Source organism: Pseudopipra pipra, chromosome 18, assembly GCF_036250125.1.
Source record: "Pseudopipra pipra isolate bDixPip1 chromosome 18, bDixPip1.hap1, whole genome shotgun sequence".
Classification (NCBI taxonomy): domain Eukaryota; kingdom Metazoa; phylum Chordata; class Aves; order Passeriformes; family Pipridae; genus Pseudopipra; species Pseudopipra pipra.
Genome location: NC_087566.1, coordinates 2,568,231 through 2,588,714, shown reverse-complemented (window position 1 = coordinate 2,588,714; position 20,484 = coordinate 2,568,231). Strand labels below are relative to the sequence as shown.

Here is a 20,484-nt window from a genome sequence, read left to right as displayed (position 1 = left end):
TAACTGATGTAGTTACAATTTATATGGAAGAATGAGTGGGCAGGTTTTTAAGTGGGCACATATATGATAGACTGTATGGCCATGAGAGAGGAAAAAAAGTGTCCTTACAGGATTGGTGCACAGTCACTGGAACTACAAGATATGAACCAGCTTTCCTGAAGAACCCAGCCTCCACTTGGGCATTAAAATAAGTGGCTAGATTTTCAAAACTCCCCAGCTGCCACCATGCTGAGCAATTTTGATTATCTGGCCATAAAAATGTCTCAGTGAGAACTGCTGGGTGCCAAGCACTTTTGGAAATCTGGGCTCAATTGTAGGCTCTGAGCATTTAAGAAACCACTAGCTCCAAATGTAAATAGTGGTTGTATGAAGCAATGGGTGGAAGTCATGTAAGAGGCATGTATGTGTCCCAAAGTATGTGTGTTTTCTGAGTTTCCCTTTAAACACTCTCATCTGCATCCTGCTCCTGCACGTTACCATGCAGAAAGACATAATCACATTGCAAACCTTTCTCCTGGAATAAAAAACAAACCTCAAAATTAAACTGTCCCCTAAATACTTTCTGCTTCAATGAATAACCTCACAGGAAAACTGTGGGGATGCTCCTTAATTTTCTGTGTTCACCTAAAGGATGCAGGATGGTGCCAGCAGAGGATAAACTTAATTACCACGACAGGAGGAGCCATAAAGTCACCAAGAGCTAAACTATGAGGGACAGAGTTCATCACACACCTGAACGTGACACTTTCTGGAAAAACCAATAGACAAGAAAGGAATAATATGAGTAGGAGAAACATGAGAGGACACAAAGAGCATCACGTGGTCTAGATGACCCCCTGCATGAAAAGTTGTGAATACTCAAGGAAAAGAGTCTCTGAAAACTGTTTGTAATCAACCCACAAGCTGAAATATATTTGCATGCAACATTTTTTAGTGGTTTCCAACAACTAGTATAATTATATAAATGCTTATGGAATATTGATAGACATGATTTGCCAGCATTATGTCATCCTTTTTCTTAAAAATAGTTTTTCCAGCTTAATTTGCAGCTATATTATAATAATGTTGCACCTAACTCTAGCATCTTCAATAATTTGAAAGAAAGGGAATAAGTATGAAGCGATTCAGAAAGCTGTAAAGCAAACAGTCATTTTATGGAGAGATACTTTCTATTAATCCTGCATGGCAGTCACTTTGATTTTGTGAAAAAAAAAGGGAGTTGGAAGTGTTGCTTGGTGCCCCAAGGGACTTCTCAGCTTTGTACAGATGCTGCTAATCTCAGTGGTCAGGCCAGAGTCACAAAAAGAAATCAAACTCCCCACACAGACACAGCGTCATTACACATGAAATTAAACTGGCATTAATTAGAAAAACATCAGTTAGTGATTTAATGGGAAAGATGGACACAGAGAACAGGAGGTTAAAGGAAGACAAAAGATGTGAGTGGTAAAAGAAAGGAAGAGTGGCATAAAACATTTTCTTCAATTGCTTTTCATGCTCTTCAGAAGGGAATACACAGTTCAATGAAGTAACATTTGAACAAAGAGGATATTTTTGTTCCAATAAACACTTCATTTCCCTCAAATCTGGATAGCAATGCTTCCTCTTTCAAAAGTGCCTCCTATTGATTCATAATAGTTAATCCCCTCAGTTTTAGGTGACTTTGCCAAAAGGGGGTGGGGAAATCGGGGGAAAAAAAGGTTTTTGTTTCTTATTTTCCTTCCCTCACTCTTCTCCGAGAGCTTATGAAAAGAATATTTTTACCTGTACCAAGATTTCCAACAACTGCAATTTCAACGTGTTAATGGAAATGCTGGGGAGAAGGGCAGCTTTTCCATGTGTTAAATGTTTGTAAATTAAAACAATGGAACTTCTGTTGTGCCAGCCCTGAGCGGGGTTTGTTTGCTCCCTTCTCCTCAAGCCCCTGCCTCTCCTGCTCTTCAGGTGCTTAAGAAATCAAGTGGCTGTTTTGTGCTTCAGTGCAGTAGCTGGGAAGGCAAATGGATCAGATAGTGCAGATTATGCCCTTTAGGCCTTTACAACCCCAACCAATTTTTCCTTTTTAACTGCATAAACCAAACATTTCTTCAAAGCACAGCTATTATTAAGCTGCCCCAAACGCCTCTCATCTGTATCAGTCAGAAAGTAACACTCATGTGCCAGAAGGGGATCCGTGCACTCCCACTCTGCAGCTTTAATTAGGAGCAGGAAACTGTCTGAAGTTCAAGTGTGCAAAGCATTTGGAAATTCTCTCTTACTGCTGCTGTGAACTGCTCCAACTGTACTGTTGGACAGAAAGGGCTTCTAGACAGCAACATGCAGTGTCCTGGCAAGGACTGTGAGGGTGCTGGGCTCCCTCTGCCTGCTCAGAGCCCTGGGCAGGGTGGCACATCCCGCCGGGAGCAGCTGCCTCTCCCTTACCTGGGAACATCCAGCAGCCACAGCACAACTCCTGAATGCCAGGAAATCCTGGGCAAAGAGGCAGAGCACAAAGTTCCTTTCCATCTATAAACAACGTTTGGGGATGAATCAGATAGATGGTGGCCCACACTGACAGTTATAAGCCACGGATTCCAAGTGATCCCAGCTTGGAAAAAAGGAGCCCTTGGCAGCCCAGGGCTGCTGTTTTGTCACCAGTGAACCCACTTGCACTCTGCTCCATTTTGCCAGATTTTCACAATGGCTAAGCTGCCATTTGGAAGGAGTAAAACTTGTCTGATGCGCCCTGGGTGGAAAAAATATTTTGAATCCTTATTTATTTGCCCAGGTGAGAAGTAAAGCCTTCAGAAAATGTGCTCCCCTAGCGCCGAACAGCAAGTCAGAAACATACTTTGTTTTGGTGTCAGACAAACCAAATCCTTTTGAATCAGACCTGGTTAGTATTAGTTTAACTTCCAACCTCCACTGAATTTTCAAGGTAAGCCACGAGTGTGAACTGGTTTTATAAGTTGATTTTTAGCACACATTATCTTTCCCTGCTTCACTGCTGCAGTCTTACAAGTCCCATAAAAGAGTGAGAAGCACGTTTTTGAACAATTGTTGAATTGTCCCAATACAGAGCTGCTGTGTTTTATCCTGGAAGGGGCTGTGTTTTAGCAGTGAATGACAGAAGGTGTCCCACATCATCCCATCCCACAGTACCTGCTCGGGGAGGAGCTCGGAGGCAGCAGCGGCTCCCGGGATGCTGAGCAGCTCCAGGCAGGACCCTGCACAGCTCCACACCCCTGTTGTTTGGAGAAGACCTACAGAGACAAGAAAATTCACATTACTGCTCCCAGAATGACACATCACAGACTTCTGGGGAGAAAAAGAGAACAGATATTTTCCCTTTTCCCTGTGCTTTTATCACTAAATTCTCCCCCCACACTTCACTGCTCCCTCTCTGGGTCAGGCAGCCCTTCCCAGCTGGTTCCCTCTGCACTGCCCAAGAGGAATGTCCAGGAAACCACCAGGGCTTAAACTTCCAAATCCTTTCTATCACAACTATCTGTTAATATATACATATGTATATATATTTAAATTTGGGCACACTACTCACAAAAGTAGGCTTTAGTAGCAAATACTTTTTGCACCATGAGTAAAATCATAACTATATCACTAAAAAAAAAAAAAATCACATGCACAATACAGTGATCTGGTTGTTACAACAGCCTGGTGACAATTTGCCTCATTTCACTTAGTTTTGTTCCATTTTTATGCCAAGAAAACAAGAACTGCAGTTATCATCTCTGTACATTTTTCCATCCCGGATATTCTGGGTCAGAGTCATAATCCTGAGAATGGCTCTGTTTGTTTTTTTTTAATTGTATTAATACTTATTAATAATAAATGTTCTGGAATTATAGGCAGAATTAATTAGAGGCTCGTTGTGGGCGCAGAAGAGACGTTCTGAGACGTGCTGTATTTATGTATGGACTCTGCTGGCAGGCAAAGATAGAAGGCAAAGCTAATTTTAGTGCTCACAGCAGATAAAATTTGTGGAAGTGCATGCACAGAAATGTAGGTGCCTGTAGAAGAATTAGTGCCTTTTGGGTGCTCAGCAGCACGAGCATCAACAAACTTGTCAGGACGTTTTTGGAGCCCTTTAGAGCATCTGAGTTTCACCATCCAGAAACACAACTTATGTCAAACCACACCAGTAGCCTTCCAGAATTTAATCCTGCAATTTCAGTGCACAAGACTCCATTTTATCCTGAGTCTCGGCCCTGCACCTCAGAGTACCTCACTCTGCTCGTTTTTCGTTAGCCACACAAGGATAAAAAAGTTTAATCTTGAAAATACTCCCCGTAAATATCTCACAAAAATAAAAAAAATAATTGATAAAACCACCAAGATTTCAATTGCAGCAGAAAAAAAAAAAAAACCAAGGAAAAAATACTTCTTAAACTATCTTGCATTTTTCACAGTAATTGTTCTTCCAAACTATACTGGCTTCTTTGTTGCCTGTTATCACACAATGTCCCTAAGCAGGGTTGGCAAAGCCATGCATAAGATTGGAAAAGAAAAAGAGAATGTCAAGTGTGAATTTGTTTTAAGTCAGCCAAAACAGGCATCTAAATAAAAACCCAAGAATTTTGCTAGGAAAAAAAAAAAATATCTATATTTTGACTCTGCCCTGAATCTCTCTGCATTTTTGAGTATATTTGTGCACAGAGGGTCCTGTTGCAGTGGGGGTTTGGAGGCAGCACCATCTGCATTCAGCAGTTTGCTGTCAGAGCAGTGGTGGGGCATTTTCAGTGTATGTTCCTTTCTGTCTATTTTTGAACACTGCAAACACTGACGGTACCTTTGAATTCCATTTCCTCTGTCACTGGCTTTTAACCCCAGAGAAAAAGGAATATGAGCCCTTCTCTCTTGTGTACTTTCATGATTTGAGATATATGGAGGCAGAGGGGCTGTTTAATAGGAAATTATTTCCTAGTATTTTCTGCCTTGCTTTGGATTTCCTTTCTTTCTAGTATTTTTAGATCCCCAGATAAAAAACCCTTCGGTTTATTTGTGTTGTAAGACAATCCACCAAATAAAGCAGGGATCACTGGGAGACTTTCTTCAATGAAAGGTCCAGTTTAACTGGTTCACTTTTAATTTAATGAATGGCTCTTTCCCCCCAGACAAGAAGAAACCGCCACAGACATTTACAAAGACACAAAAGCCAACACTGGGCTGTTTTATGTTAGTTCCTTTTCTTAAAACATTTGTTTTTAGCTTGAAATGTTCGAGACAGAACTTGCAGATACAAATCCTCCCCCTTATAGAAACAAAAGTGTTTATACAGCCCACGGTAAATAAACTCTAATTAAATGTATCCATCAACTATAGTTCTTTTATAGAATTTATTATTTGTTTTCAGAATCTAAGATAATGTTTGATGGAGGCTTAAAATTAAATCTTTATCATAAAACAAATGTCATTTTTCTTTTGAATATTACATGCTCTTTCCTTCTTTAGAAGTCTATAATTTCTGATAGATTTCTTACTACCAAATCCAGTACAACTTTCTGCCCTGCTTGGAAGTATTTTGACATAAAAAGTAACCATTTCATGCCATCAGTTGCTGCCTCTAGTTTAGTCCGACTGGTAATTGCTGTGTATTTCTACAAAGCATTATTTCCTCTTTTCCTCCTCCTCCAAAATCAAAGTGGAAACAGCTCAGTGAACATAACAGAAAAGGGAAGAAAAGGGGGAGGAAAAAAAAAGGGGGGGAAAAAAGGGGAAAAAAAAGGGGGTGGGGAGAAAAAATAATAATAATAAAAAAGAAACAAGAAACATACCATCTAATGTAGTCCAGAATTTTTTTCATTGTTTTTACAGAGGTTTACAGTGAAAAAAAAAAAAAAAAGAAAGAAAAGAAAAAGAAGGAAAAATTCATATTTTGTTTTGTGCCTTTCTAGTGGTTTGTGCTTGTTGTAGAAATAAAGTCTTACAAATAGAAACCAGAGAGAGAGAAAGGGCGGCGGGGGGGGGGGGGGAGGAATAAAAGCTCGTTTAGTTTCCCTTTTTCATTTCCTTTGCTGGAATCCTGGTTTGGAACATCTGAAGCCGAGAAGGATCCCGAAGTTGGAGGTTTTGCCGGGCCGAGGAGCCCTCCCGGGTTCGTGGGGTCACAGCGGCCCCTGGAGGCGCCGGCACACGGCGGAGCAGCCGAATTAGCGCAAAGAGCCCCAAAAACCGCTCGGTTTTTATCCCCGATGGCTTAACCCTCATCGCTGCAGACTGCCCGAAAATGTTTTAAACTCTTCTGTTTGACAGCATCGCACTCGAGCGGGGAAAGCTTTCGCCACGCAAAGTGAAATCCGCCCTATTTGTATAGAACCGTTTTTAAAACGCTCTGAGTAAAAACCCAGGAGCCACACGCCGACCTAAACACTTTTAATACAGAACTGCCTGTTTCAGCTGGGGCTCAAAGCTGTGAAATTCAGTTGTTTTCCTGAGTAATAAAGAGATCTAAAGTGTGGTAGACTATAAGGATCCAGCTTATGCAAAGTGCCTCGGGGGGTACGAGCCAGAAAACTGATCAGTATATTTTTGAGACGTGAAGATCTGTTGATCCCAAGTCTTTTGTTTATCTGGTAAAAATTGCTATAGAGGCAGAAAGACTTCAATTATGATGTCGTCATACATTTGTTACATGTTATTACATTTTAAGATGTATAATTAATACACGTTTGAGCCAACACATGGCACAGTTTTTGCTGTTTGTTATATAATTTCGCTGGTTTTGCCTTCACTGTTTTTCTTAACCTTGTGTAAACACTTCCTTCCCAAGCAAACATTTCAGGGAAAACTAGATAAAAGTTCACTGCAGCAGGAAATATGACTGACTGTTTAAGTTTTAGATTACTGGCACACATATATTTCTTTCCAATGGTAAAGAGAACACCAGGCTCAGGAATTCTTAAGTCACTTGAATATTTTGTGATTTCGATATTTCTGATGTTTCCTCCTCTGTATGTACTTAAAGAAAATCTTTTAATAGGCATTAATTAATATTTTTCATTTTGGTATTTCAAAATGCTTATACAAAACATACCAAACAGCTGCATAATACTAATACTAATATTAATAATAATAATAATGTCTTCCAGTGGAAACTTGTATAAATATCGTACACCCTTGGTATGAACCTGCTCAGTGCACAAACATCCATTTGTGCTTGCAGTGATGCTTGTAAAGAATCTGTAGAACTTTAAACAGGGTTTAATATCCGTATAATATATTTATCTAATTAGTAGAGGTATCTGTCTTATATAGGATGTGAAGAGTTAAAACACATGTGAAAGTATTTCGGTCTCTGTTGACACAGTCATGAAGTAGAAAAAACCCAGCCATGGCAGATAAAAGCCTCCACAATTTGTCAGCTGTGTGGTTATGAATATACACAAACTTGAATCATTTTGAGAGCACAATCTACGTTTTCCTTTCACACCAAGCAAGGAATAAGCATCCCCTCCTTCAGTGCTGACACAGCCAGGAGCTGCATTTCTGGTGCACGACTTCCAGCAGCTACGACGGCCCCGGATCCAAACTAAGGGTTGTTCTGCTAAAGAGACAACAGCTCTCATTCCAGCTGATCTCACAACTTCCCAGCAAGGTCTGTACTTCCTAAATCTGCCAGGAGAAAAGAAGCTGGCTCAGTGGCTCTAAATCAAGCACAAGCAGACTCCCACCGAAGCCTAGAAATCATTTGGAAAAACACCTTTAGCGGGTGTTTAGTGAAAGGTTCTGCTCCACTGGCAGGAGGAATTCTTTGGTCCCTCACAGTTATTTAAGTGCCAGTTGGAAATCACAAACTGAAGGAGCTTCACTTAAATACAGCTGGAAAATACAGGAGAGATTTCCCTAAGAAATTCTTCTCCAATTCAGGTTCTGCTCCCCCGATAGCTGATGTTCTGACTGGACAGATAAATTGTGTTTGTATATAATACACCATTCTGGAAAATGTATTTGCCCCCTTTGTGAGGAAATTAAAGACAATTTTTTAAGGCTGTGACACAAACCAACAAAGGCCAGGAAATGCAGTGTTAGGACTGACTCTGTGTTCTTACCTCTCTCATCATTGTGTGCCTTCCCCACAAAACGTACTCACAATGGAGTGAGGCAAGTGGGGAATATCAGACTTAACTTACATTTCCTGGCCTCTTCCAGCTGCTGTCCAAAACCTTATTGTTGTTTAGGCAGAACTGAGTTCTTTTCTATTTCAGGTTTGTGTTGTGCAGGCATAAACACAAAATGTATCTAATTACGAAGGCAGCGAAAAGACTGAATAAGCAACTTTTTTGCTGTGTTAGAAAACAAAAGAAGACAAAACATGGTTTTATTTCCATGTTAAGAGCCTGGAAATAACTAACAGGAATAGCTACCAATTAATGCCAAGGTGCCTTGTACTATTTAAGATCACAGGGCATTTGGGATTATGTTATTTACCAAGAATACCAATGACATGCAAAAAGAAGGCCTCAGTCTCTAAAGATTTTTGTGTCAGAGCACAGTTGGTGAAATATCCAGGTACATTTGAAGCATTTTGTCTGAAAGAAGGCAAACTGCAAAGGGAAAAAAGCAAAAAGAAGAGAAAAAAAAAGGACAGTTTGAATGCTACTGCCATTAGTTTAGTGCTTAATACTTCCAGAATACTGGGTGATGAAAGACTGAATATACGAGTTTTCTCCACGTTGATTCTCTGCAAGTTCTTTTGCATATTTTCTTCTGCAAAACGTTTAAACTTTAACTCTATTTTAGCATTTGAAGCATGATATATGTGCATGTAAAACTTGCCAGTGTGTACATAGTTATTCATTAAAACGAGCTTTATGGCACTCTCAGTTTATTTCTGCATTTTTAAGGTGCGTGCAAAAAGCTTTCTGGGGTTTGTTTGGGTTTTTTTAAAATGCATTTCGGTTGGATTTCATTGAATGTGTTGTACACCTTGACATTTAAGGTACTTTAATGGGGGTTTTCTTAGTTACAAAAACGAAGTTCTTGAAAGAGAGGTTGGGGGGGGGAATCCTTTTAGAAAAAAAAAGAGGGGGGCGGTATGGCTAAAAGGACTTAATTTTCTAAAGCTCAAATTCCAAAGGAGGAAGACGGGGAGAAATAGGAACTGAAACTAATTTACCTGCATTCCTTTGTCACTGCTTGGCCCTTGACTAGTAAATGATTCCTTTCACTAGCCAATAAAACCAAATCAAAAGCAGGCTTAGGGAGCAGAGGGGGAAGGGGGGCAAGAGAGTAGAAGAGAGAATCAACTTAAACTTTGACAAAAAAAGAGAAGAAGGGAAGGAAGAAAGCAAACCTCTTGCTTTCCAGGAGCTCCCAGGAGCTGTGTGCCTGACTGCTTGTGCCAACTTCCCAGCACTAGCACAGCACAAAGACATTCCCTACCTGCTTTCCTGCAGCACTAGCTAAGGTGGTTCTGTTCCCTGCCTTTGTCTCCATTCCACGCTGGGCCCAGGAGCCCTGCCAGTCTGGGGACACTGCAGGGGCTGTCCAAGGGCTTCGCAGGGGAACGGTGTCCAAGGACACATTTGATCTGCACAAACTTGCCTGCGAGGTCTGGGAAAGGTTCAGTTCCCAAGGGGGATGTACAGCAACATGACAGCAGCTTCCAGAGCTCTGAGGGTGAGTCTGGGATTGCTGGGCACTGGGCAAACATGTACAGTGGTACCTTCTCCCCCTAGAGTACTTCACGTTCTAGAGAAGGAAAAGCTTCAGAGAAGGGCATGGGATGTATTGACAGGGTCACACTTTCAGAAGTGCCCACATGTTCAAGGCAGAAGTCCACTGAAAGATGCTTTGAATTCTGGTTTTAATGTTGACCATATCAATTATTTTTAATAAATAACGACTGATGGGAAAAGAGGCGAGACAAGTTCTTCAAAATCAGAAGAGCTGAAAATGCGATATGGAAATTCTTTTCTCTCCCAACCACTGCATCGTATTTTTAGCATCAAAGGGGACTCCTCAGGGCTGAGTACACAGTTATTTTTCAGAACTGGATTTTTTTTCTTCTTTCATCCCTCTCCTGACTTAAAAGAAGAGCTGGTTAGATAGACCAGCAGGCAGGGAAGAGCATAATGACCAGAAAAGCCAAATACAGATCTCTCAGTTCCACACGTGCCTTCAAGTGGTTGTAATGATGCCAAGTGCAAGTCAGGAGGTACAATCACAAGTGGGAAGAGTAGCTCTGAGACCTCTCAAGGTCAGGATCACTTAAAACTTTCTATTTTGATGAATGATCAGTTTGTGGAGAGAGGGCCCAGGGAACATGGCACACCCCTGTCAGACAGAAGCAGAGCCTACCAAGAGTCCAGCCCCCCACCTGTGCCCCTTTGCCAGCAGTCACAATGCTCCACCCAGCAGCAAAGTCATCAGGGCTGCAAACCACACAGCAGCAGAGCAGAAATTAGACCAGATCTTATCAAGATACCAGCCTTAAACACCTTCCATTTGCCTGTGGTACCTCTACAGGAGAAGTAAAGATACAATCACAGGCAAATGGTTCCCTGTTTCCTTCCTACCAGAGTGTGCTAATGGGCTGTGCCCAGATGACCTACATTCATCTCCCTGGTGGAGGAGAACCACCTCAGTGTCAGCACAGCCACGTTGGGATGTTATCTGGGTCTGTACTCCAAAAGACACAGGCCCATCTTGGGGAACTTGGATGAACTTCCCACACGAGAGGCAGAGCTGCCTCGGGAGAGCACGACAGTTCTTCCAGCCCTGGGCAGCCAGCAAAATCTTTTTAAACTTTCCACCCTCGGGAAAGGCTGCCCCCAGAAATGGGTTCTGCATCCAAACAGCAGGTTTCAGCTTTCAGTTGCAGAGAACAGCCAAGAGTACCATTAAACAGTGTCTGGAATTTCATGCAGGGTACAGGGTATTTATCCCTAATTAGCAGCAAATATAACATATAGAAGAAAGAATTCTAAGACTTCAAACTTTCCCCATTTATAGTATACATATAACATATATTCATATATCTATATACATTCACACACCAGTTTTTACAGTCCTTGTTTCCTAAATACTCAAGCACACAATCATAAATAGAGGTGTAGCCTGGAATGCCTTGCTGTGGTGTTTAGTAGAGGGAAAAGATTTCAGGAGCTCCAAGTAAAATAAAACACGAGAGCTGTACCTGTAAGGACCAACACTCTGGAATAAAGGGTTCCCTTTAGAGTGATGAAGAAATAGAAACAGAAAACTAAAGGTCCTTGGTGTAGCTCATCTCTGCATTCTTACAGTCCCTTGCTGCTCCCACACACTCACGGTGTGAACAAAGAACACCTGCACGAGGTTAACAATTAGTGCTCAATTAACACCTGCACAAGGTTAACAATTAGTGCTCAATTAACAATCACCTGTTCTTCAAAGATTCCTACACACAGAAAAAGCTCCATAGTACAGCCAAAGAGCTTTAAAGGCCCCCTGACTTCCAAAAAGGAGTACAGGGAGTTTAAAGTAACAAGACTCTAACTAGTATATAAGAGTTCTCTCTTCTTGTTTTTGAACAACCAGATGCTTTGGGAAGTGTCTGCTCCAGTGCTGGAAGAATGGAAAGTAAAAAAGTAATGGGATTTGTGCCATGCCATCCATGGAGCTGGATCAGACACTGTGCTCCCCAAGTCCCAGGCTTGAATCCATTCCTTCAAACCTGCTGATGTACAACCACCAATGCAACACCATCCAGTGGGGGGGTGTGTGCTTCCTTCCTCTTCCATCACCTTCCTGCTCCTGTGGCTGTGCTTTACCTTCTGTAGGTTGGATTTGATTCTTGAGAATTTCATAAAATAAATATTAACTTGAGCTACTGCTCTTCCACATTCCTTTAAGTAAAAGATCTTTTTTTTTAAAGGAATCCTTTAATGTTGTTTTTTTGAATGTCTGTGTGCAGATCCCAGAAGCAGGTTCAAAGGTTTACAGAAGTCACAAGTGACATCACTTCTGTTCCTATTCTATTTCCTCAGTTCCTCTGAATTCCAAATGTTGTGCAGACAGCACTGTCCTGGTTCTCCCTTAATCTGACTCATGGCTGGAACCTTTCAAACACCAGTGTGACAGCTATCCAGCCTCACTGATTTTTAGGAATGATCAGCATTTCATCCATTATGGTCTATTTGCAAAATGCACTTTCTAAGGGATGTTTGGGGCCAGCACAGACAGGGGAAGTACCACCTGAACTTCCCACCTCAAGCTCTGGTGCACAAGGCACTCAAATATCAGAGAGGGTAAATGTCAGTGATATCAGTCATAATTACCAGAAGGTAATTGTGCCATCTGGGAGTTGCAGAAAACACCAGGGGTAGTTCAGGAAGCCTATATGCAGCTTTATTCTGGGAATGGCAATGCCATCTGCCAGCTCACACACCTGCATTCACTGGGATTCCCAGTGTGACAAGAGAAGCTCTGGATTGGTGACCCCCTCAGCCAAACCCCACAGCAGGAAGGCTGCACCCCAGAAGCTCCGTGTCTGAGAATGGGCTTGGAGTGTTTCAGGGGGAATTTCAGAGACTTTCTACTCCCTAGCATCTCTCTCAACCATTTAGCCACTCAATTGTAGGCTGTCTAAAAATGCTCTTTAAAAGATAATAAAAAAAGCAAACAAACAAACAAAAAACACCCAACACAATAAAACAGCAAAAGGAAGTTAAGAGAGAAGAACACATATGGAAGATGGTGTCATGATCAGCTCAGAGGTGATGCTTTTCAATGAAGATGTTAATTAATTAATAAGTATATTTACTCCTTCTGCCAGAAGACCTTGACAAGATTTATACATCTGTCAGCTGCCTGAGGTACATTTGGAGGAATGGAAATGGGAAGTAAAAAGAACTATTAAAAGCAAATTAAAGCAGTAGGAATCTCTGACGTCTGTACCCTCCCTGAGAGGTGTTGGGAGTTGGTTCAAAGGAGAGGCACTGAGCCCACAGCAGAGCTGTGTAATGGGAATATGAACAGCTGGAGCAGCTGGAGGGAAGTCATGAAAATCCAATGGAAATGCTGGGAAAATTTTAGACATTTACTCCAACAAAGAAATTGCGAGAGGATGGAGTACATGAGGAACAGGTAAAGTGGCCCAAAATTCTCTATTGAGAATAAATTACTATACCCAGGAAGAGCATTGCCCAGAGAACCAAATGCAATCCAGACTGAGACACTGCTGTATTAAAGCATGGTAGGAACATATAAGAAGTCCTGGCCCTGCCCTGAAGTATTTGCATTTAAGATGATGAAAGGAATTCATAAATGCTGAGTGGTTGGGATGTTCCACGGTCTGTTTGCAGACAAACCATGAACAAAAATAGGGATGGAAAAAATAAAATTAATCAGGAGAAAATATGCACTATTTACTTATCCCATCAGATCTCTACAAAGCCAAGAATTGTTTTTGTTTTGTTTGGGGTTTTTTTCAAAATATGCCACTGATCACTGAGAAATATTTGTAATAATATGAGTGTACAAACATATGTTGTTTTGTGCTTTCCTGGACACTAACTGGGAAGGTGGAGCGAGTCAGTCATCAAGTCCAACTGTAGGAACTTCAGCATATTTAAGGCCTCTAATTTTTCCCACCGAATTCTGCAAAGTTTTTAAGACCAGCAAATTACAGTGATATTTTTGCTCTGTGAAATAATCTCCCTTGCTCTCCCTAATCTCTTTGTCTCCACAAAGTCTATCATTTAATGCAACAGGATGCTTCAAAATATTGCCAGGGCCATTATCTCTGGCTGTGTTAATAAACGTGCCTCCAAGACACGCCCATATTAACATTCCCACATGCACCCATTTCAAGGGGAAGGCACACAAAACGCCTCAGCCCCCGCGGGGAAATGTTTCCAAGTGCTTATGCAAAAGAAGGAACGGGCAGGGCATGGCAAACACGGTGGTACACACACGCAGAAATCACTCCCAAATCCAGGAGAAAGCCGGCTGGGCAGCCCCTTTGCCAAGCTCCGGGTTTCCTGGAGCAAACGAGTCGGCAGGAAACTCCTCCAACAAGCCAGAGCTGGCCACACAAACACTGTAACCCCTCCCTTTGTGGTTACAGTAGTGATGGGGCAATCCCTGGCCAGAGGGCTTGAGGAATAGGAAAGCAGGAACAGGAAATGTCAAGCTCCAGCCCATGGAATAGCACAGTGTCCCTACCAGGGCACAGGAAAAAAACCTTACCCCCAGCAACTCCCCCTGCAGTAGATCCCCTGATCTAAAAGCATGAACTAGATGGTTCAGTGAGATAAAGTCTTCTCGAAAAAATCTAGAACTGCTTTGTCAGTCATCTATAATTTGCCTAATAAATACCTAAATGCACAGCAGGTTCATGTGGGCACAGACACATCCATCAGGGAGGTGAACAGTGAGCACCTCCATCTGCCCAGGTAGCCAGCCAGCCTGCCACTTTGCTTTTCAGGTACCACAGAAACAGGAGATAGGGTTGGTCAGCTACAATCCTACCCACAGGGGGAAGCACCGCTGATTTCTGACGTACAGCTCTGCTCTGAGCTGCACTGGCAAGTTCTTATTCACTGAAAATGCCACAGAAACAGCGTGTCTTTTTTTGACCAGCCAGTACCTTTGCAGCAGTTACACCCCACTCTCTTCACAGATGCAAGCACTAGGCCCAGCCTTGGCTTGAGCTAAGGGCAGGATGATTTGCAAACACTTCAGATCTTGTAGCTTCTCTCCTCCTCTTTCTGCTAATCAGGTTTGGGTTTGCTGGCTCTTAACACATCCACTAATTCACATCTGGACGCTTCACCTCCTTCACCTTTTTGATTGCTTTCTGCAGTGTCTGGTCTCTCAGATCAGTGCATGGGGCAGCAATCTTTATGCCCAGCTTCTCCATGCTCCCTTTACAGACCCTCTGTGTTTGGAATAAAGCCCTGTAACACAGGGCAACAGCAGCAAAAGCAGTGACTGCACAGTTTTACACACACACAGCACTGAATTTAGGGATGACAAACGACCTCTCTGCCATTCCATACCTCACTGCTTCCTGCCTTTTGCCTCTGCATCCTTTAGCACCTCCACACCCATTCCACCCTTTTCCCTGCAGACACCATCCAAGATGGTACAATCAGTACTTAAACCACCTTCCTGCTAACAACCACAGAAGAAAAAAAAAACAGTTCATGAATGCATAACCAAAAAGTCAAACAAGCAGAAAATGTGCAGCTACTCCATTCTCTCCCTGAGCTACAAGGAAGATATCCATGGGTGCCATCCTCCCAATGTGCCACACTGCCTCCCCTGTGCCCATTTTACCCCAGAATAGAAAGAACAGAGTTGCAGATGCTTTGTTTTCTCTCAGGAGTTCTCAGAAATCTCACTCTCCAGGCACTGGAGAGCTGGGGCAAAGCACCATGTTAAAACAGCCAAGCTTTGGGTCTTAGTTTCCATCCGGAGAAGGAAGTGCATCCCATGCCTTGCCGTTTCCAGGCCTTTCTTTGAAAATCCTTTCTTTTCTTTAAATAACAAGGGGTAGCAGTCAAGTGAAAGCAAGGGCTACTTGATCCATTGTTTGGCCCTCAGCCAGGTTCTGCTGGGCCCGCTTTCCCTCTCAACCACCCGTTTTCCTATCGTTCCTGTAATTTGGGGAGATTAAGATGTATAGCCTGTAAATTGGCTAAACTTTTCCAGGCTGCTTTAATGAGACTTCATATAATAGGGGTTGGCTTTTTTTTTTTTTCTTTTTAATATTTTCCTTAACGTGACCCATATGGAAATAAAAAGATATATTTTTTAATGTATGCTAGATTACGGCCGACGTTTTCCTCAAATTAAAATCCATGCTTCAGCAGCAGCATACATTTTCAATGATGTCAAATGTATTTTTTCAGCCAACTGGCTGGGGTCACCCTTATAACTCAAAAAGTTTAAGTGTGCTGGATAATCAGGAGAACATGTGAGTCTCTGTAGGGCACTGTGGCTGCTCGGGAGCACACAGGGCCTATTCTATTCCGAGGCATTCGGGGCAGGAGATATGGGGTAAGACTGGGATAAAGCCCTGCCTCTGGATGAGCAGGAGATATGGGGTAGGACTGGGATAAAGCTCTGCCTCTGGATGAGCAGGAGATATGGGGTAGGACTGGGATAAAGCCCTGCCTCTGGATGAGCAGGAGCTATGGGGTAGGGCTGGGATAAAGCCCTGCCTCTGGATGAGCAGGAGATATGGGGTAAGACTGGGATAAAGCCCTGCCTCTGGATGAGCAGGAGATATGGGATTAGACTGGGATAAAGCCCTGCCTCTGGATGAGCAGGAGATATGGGGTAAGACTGGGATAAAGCCCTGCCTCTGGATGAGCAGGAGATATGGGGTAGGGCTGGGATAAAGCTCTGCCTCTGGATGAGCAGGGGATATGGGGTAGGACTGGGATAAAGCCCTGCCTCTGGATGAGCAGGGGATATGGGGTAGGGCTGGGATAAAGCCCTGCCTCTGGATGAGCAGGAGCTATGGGGTAGGGCTGGGATAAAGCCCTGTCTCTGGATGAGCAGGGGATATGGGGTAGGGCTGGGATAAAGCCCTGCCTCTGGATGAGCAGGAGCTATGGGGTAGGACTGGGATAAAGCCCTGCCTCTGGATGAGGTGACAGCCACAGGGCTCGCAGCAGGAACCACGTGGCACCAGCCCATGCCCAGCTCTTCCAGCAGGGATCCCCCATGGTCTAGACTAAGACTAAGTTCACAGACTAAGCCAAAACCACCAGGCACTTCCCCATTGACACACAGGGTGTTCTTAGTTCACAGGTGCCAGCCAGGCCTTGATTCGTGTTATCATTGTGTTGGGAATGATTCCCAGTGGGAGCAGCCAGGGCCTGAACAAGGGCTGTTCTTAGCACTGTTCATACCATGCTGAAGTACTTATTTACCTGATTTTCCCACCTTGAGAATGAACTAGGAATATTAATTATAGAAAAGCCCACTTACACTACCTTTAAACCTTTTTTTAAAGCAACTGACATATTGCATCTATGTCTGACTCAGGATCTGAATGGCTTTCAGTTGACATATCTGGAGCCTCTAAATTCAAACAACTTATTAACATTGAAGAAATATAACATTTCTCAATGTAATATCGAGGAATATTTTCCAAATGTTAAAGCAAAAGAGCAACAGTTCCCACATAGAAGTTTTGTTTTCTTTTTTTAACAACTCTCTTTGACTAACAAACAGCTGATAATGAAGCCACAACTGTTTGGGAAACCACAAGAAACATGAGCTTTCAGCTTTGAACTTTTTTTCCTCCTTTCTTAAAAAATTTGGGATTAGAAATTACAAATCAGTCCAAAATTCCCATTTCCATCGAAAGGAGGTCCATTCAGCTTTCCAGAACAAAGTGTTTTGACTGATTTCATGACTGGCACAGGTACACAGTGAAAATTTAGGATGGAAGACTAAGACCTTGCCTATACTTAGAGGTTGCATGAGAGCATTGGTGTTGGCCAGGTGTGGAGACAGTTACACCTGCAACCCTAATACAGATGCATTAAAAATGGGTAAAAAAACCAAACAATAAAGATCCCCCAAAAAAACCAAACCACCAGTCAATTTGCTTCCAGTTTACCTCAGGGATGAGGAAATCCTTAGAAACTATATTGACAAATGGTTCTGTTAAAACAGAACCTGTGGCTCCACTTAGAATTGTAACAATGAGTCTTCTATCAGGGTATCTATAGAAACAAATCCCTTGTAGTTAATGCATAATCACCACCCAAAACTTCATTTACAGTAGAAATGACAGGTAATTAAGATATAAGGAATGATGTTACTTCAAGTAAGATTCAAAAAGGTTATGTGAAACAAGTGCCAGGCTTCTCCTATAAATAAATTTGTTGAGTCACACCTGGCTTGCCCAACCCCTCCAGCTTCTCATCACTACCCTGCTTTTCCTCTGTTTAATGTTTCACCATGGGAAATATTCATTTTTAGCCCAGGTCTCACAGACACTGAGCCCCTTGGAGCTTTGCCCTGTCACTGTACAACCCTGCCAGGATTATCACTAAACAACAACAATAACAGCAATGAAGTTATTACTAAACAACTGTACTAAGAACATATTTATGACTGTGCATATTCACAGGTTTCCTGGAGAAGCCAGTCCTGCCTTACTGAGCAAAGCCCACATGAGCCACCAAAGGCTCTGGAGCAATTTTATCCCAGGATGCAGAGGACACACTGGGAATCAGGGAGAAAAACACGTGGCCTGAAAGGTATGGACCTGCTGAACTAGAAAAACAGCATTTTGAGGAACGCTGTCCACCTTTGTAAGCAAAACCAAACATAATGTTGGAAATGCAGGCTTTGGGAGACAACCAAGTCATGGAATCATAGAATTGGATTCTGTGGAGAGGTTGGAGAGGACCTCTGAGATCATCAATTCCAACCCTTGATCCACTACTGCTATGGTTACCAGACCATGGCACTAAGTGCCACATCAAGTCTTCAGGCTTTTCACTGAAACGAGCATTAAACTGCATTTTGATTCTGAGAGGGCACAACCAAGAGCTTCAATGTCACTTGTAACACAAATGACTTCAAAACGACTCTCAAAGCGTTTGTGAAGTTACAGGTGCATTTGTAACACGCCTCGCAGCCAATACGCACACAAAAGGCCATAAACTAAAACACCAGAAGCTCCACCTCGACATGAGGAAGAACTTCTTTGAGGGCAGCAGAGCCCTGGAACAGGCCATGCAGGGAAGGCGTGGATCCTCCCTCTGCGGAGACATCCCAAACCCAGCTGGACGCATCCCTGTGTCACCTGCGCCTGCCTGGGCAGCGGGCTGGCCTGGGGGTCCCTTCCCGTGCTGAATATCCAGGGATTTTGCGGAGCCGCCTTTGCCGTGCCCGCGGTGACCCCTCCGCCCTCACCCACCGCCCAGGGCCGCGTCACCGCCCCTCGTACCCCTCCGCCCCTCAGGGCGCCTCCCTGCGGCCGCCTCACCACCCCCGAGCCTCGTGCCCCTCCGCGCCTGAGGGGGACCCCGCTCCGAGCTCCGCGTCCGCCGCCACCCCAGCAGGTAACTTGTCACCTCCGTCCCCCCGGAGCGCGTTCCAGCGCCAGGGACACCATGGGCAGGGTTGAGGGGAGGATCCCCCGTGGCATCATAGAGAATCATGGAATGGTTTGTGTTGGAAGGGCCCTCAGAGACCGTCCCATTCCACCCACCCTCCGTGGGCAGGGACAACTTCCTCTAGACCAGGTTGCTCCAAGTTTATCCAACCTGCCCTTGGGCACTTCCACAACAATATTGTGGACCCTGCTCTGAAAGCCTTACGTCTTTGTTCAAGGAGACTTCCCAAATAATCCAATTAATATAAAAAGACCGATGATTTACTCCACTATTTTGCAGTACCTGTCCTCTGCTTAAGAAAAGCCAGTCTGTACACCTCATGGTTTCCATACTGCAAGGCTTATTTAAGACAAGCTGCACATTTGTGTGTTCTTTTCAAAGTCGAGGGGTCATGAGGGGGGTTATTTAGGGGGTTATGTAGTATAACACAAGGAAGATCCCAGGTGGGATTGCTGACTGACAGCACTGGGACCCTGGAAAAGGAGAATGTGGGACTGTCCTCAGGGAGGACATGAGGGTGACAATCCTTTCCCAAACCCAGCTTCATGGCATTCTGTTCAACTCACTCGTGGCCTATTGTGTCAAAAAAAAAATAAATTTGACTTATTGTGTCAAATAAAATAAATTGGACTAATTAAATGGATTTGTCACCATGAAGTAGACAGAAAATGGCCTGGTTTCTCTTCCCCTTGTGAGGGCTTGAGTGCCCTTTCTCCTGATCTCCTGGTTCATGCTGGCAAGAGCAGGACTTAAGCATTCAGATAATGAAGACAAAAACTCAGGAGCATAAAAAGAATCAAGATGATTCCTCATAAAATAATTTCACAGGACTAAAATCAGTGTTTACAGAAAATTTTAAAATACTTCTCCCAGGGGTTCTCATTGTTCTGAAGTTTATTCTGCTGTGTCTCACTGTAAACTCTATTTAATCAAATTACTGCCATTGATCAGTGATACTGCACTACTGGGTGTTGCAGTGCGTGACCATCAGAAGGTTTGTAGATTCTCCTTTAAGTAATTACAAGAATCCTTAATACGTTTGTAGACTCTCCTTTGAGTAATTACAAAAATCTTTAAATATGTTGTTGTGCTATAACGAGCTAATGGCTGGCAGGGTGGGCATCACTGATACCAAGTGCCTGAACCGAGGGGTTTAGTTAGGATATTTTGGGGTAGAATATTTTCTGCTTGTTTGTTTTTCTGACGTTTGAAACATGAAATCCCTACCTGGTTTTTAAATAAACTGTTTGAAAGCCAGTTGGTACCAAGTTTAGTGTTCTAACTGCTGGTGAGTTGATGCAGAACAGAGAGGGTTATAAAAAGAGACTTCTGTGGGAAGTTTTCGAGGGAGACAGGAATACAAAGTAGCTACCTTTGGAAACAGCAGAGATACCTGAAATAGGATATTAGCATGCAA

The 20,484-nt window shown here is 43.1% G+C and overlaps 1 protein-coding gene across 1 annotated transcript in view; it reads right to left on the bottom strand.

The window, feature by feature from the left end:
• The window catches only part of TBX3 (T-box transcription factor 3), a 433,177-nt gene extending 414,408 nt beyond the window's left edge, over positions 1-18,769 (bottom strand). Inside the window, exons 1-2 of the mRNA XM_064674670.1 lie at positions 18,634-18,769; positions 3,142-3,242 (exon numbers count right to left, since the gene is read on the bottom strand). The gene's annotated coding sequence lies outside the window, so the exon portion shown is untranslated. The remainder of the gene's footprint in view (positions 1-3,141; positions 3,243-18,633) is intronic.
• Between the last annotated feature and the right edge of the window lie 1,715 nt (positions 18,770-20,484).